This window comes from Saimiri boliviensis, chromosome 14, assembly GCF_048565385.1.
Source record: "Saimiri boliviensis isolate mSaiBol1 chromosome 14, mSaiBol1.pri, whole genome shotgun sequence".
NCBI classification, from domain to species: Eukaryota; Metazoa; Chordata; class Mammalia; order Primates; family Cebidae; genus Saimiri; species Saimiri boliviensis.
In genome coordinates, this window is record NC_133462.1 from 79,606,549 (window position 1) to 79,608,057 (window position 1,509).

Here is a 1,509-nt window from a genome sequence, read left to right on the forward strand (position 1 = left end):
AATAGTTTTGAATACTGGATGAATAATTCCTCAATTTTTTTGTGTACTTTAGCGTAATGGCCACAGGCACAACACACTTTAAGTTTAATCTACAATATTAACATTTTCTCACCACTTTCTTAAGTCTAGACAGTCAAAAAAATCAGTAAATCCAGCCCTTTTTATTTATAGCATTTGCCAATTTCTATGATGTCAATATTCTTACTGTGGCCAATTTTAAGCTATCATGGTGACATGACGGTAAACAAGGTCAGGAAGAAACACACAATAGCACGTCATCATATAATATTCCATGCAATTACAATAGGCAGAAACATCCTCAGAAGCAGAGGTCATAGTAAAATGTAGTTCGATAAACGGAAAATAATCTGTTTGAGTATTTATTACCTGTGTTTTTTAATTGTGATTTAATTATATATTTATAATGTAATTTTTCTAATAATTATGTTTTAACAAATAAATTTTTTTCTTTTTTTTAATTTTACTTTTTTTTTTTTTAAACACCAGGGGAAAGCGTGAATGCAGTCCCCACTACCACAAACATCTGGGGAAATCGCAGGGGTCAGCATATCCGGAGTGCAATGGAAAAGCCTCTCTCTGGGAAAACCACCTTCGTGATCATGCTATCTCCCCTGCCAGGTGACAGATAAATTTCAAAATTTCTGAAAATGTAACAATCAACTCTTGTGAGCTGATATAAAACATACTCCTGAACACACTGGACAAAACTTAAAAAATAAAATTGAGTGAAATTAGCTAGATGTAGAAAAATATTGTATGAATTCATTTATATAAAATCCTAACAGAAGTGAAGCTTAACTCTTATGTTACATGTGAGGATAGTGGCCCAGCTAAGCCCCATCTAAATCAGCTGACCGCCAGGCACACAGGTGAGCCCAGGGTAGCAAAGCCAATGGGCTAAGCGCAGCCTCCATCACTGACTGTCTTACTAATTCACACATCTATGACAGTAAGTGATTGCTCATCTATGATTATAAGTGATTGCTTTTTTAAGCCATTGAATTTCGGGCTGGTTTGTCATAGGGCATTTTTCTGGCAATAGCTAGCTAATGGAGAAATTGTATGAAGGTTGGGGAGAAAGGTGAGGACAGGGTGGCCAGAGGGGATGCACAGGAGACTCCTAGGTGCTGCTAATATTCTACTTTCTTACTGTGTCTGTTACATGCACGTATTCCTCTTGTGATGATTCACTGAGCTATACTTGGGATTTGCACTCTTTTCTTTACTTGTGTTTTGCCTCAATAAAAAGATTTATTTAAAAAATACAATTGGCTGATTAATTCATGAAGAAGTACTCAACTTCTCTAGCCATCAAAGATCTTGAAACTGAAATATTTAAATACCATTTTCCACCTAACTGGTTGGCAGAGATTTTTAACTTTGTTACTCAGTGTTGAGAGATTGCAGGAAAATGAGCATTTTAGCATATTGGTAGTGTGATAACATATTGGAGGGGTGATTACATATTAGTACAAACTTTTTGGAGTG

The 1,509-nt window shown here is 35.6% G+C and overlaps 1 pseudogene; it reads right to left on the minus strand.

The window, feature by feature from the left end:
• Positions 1-504: 504 nt before the first annotated feature.
• Positions 505-647, minus strand: LOC120362094 (U1 spliceosomal RNA; annotated as a pseudogene).
• Between the last annotated feature and the right edge of the window lie 862 nt (positions 648-1,509).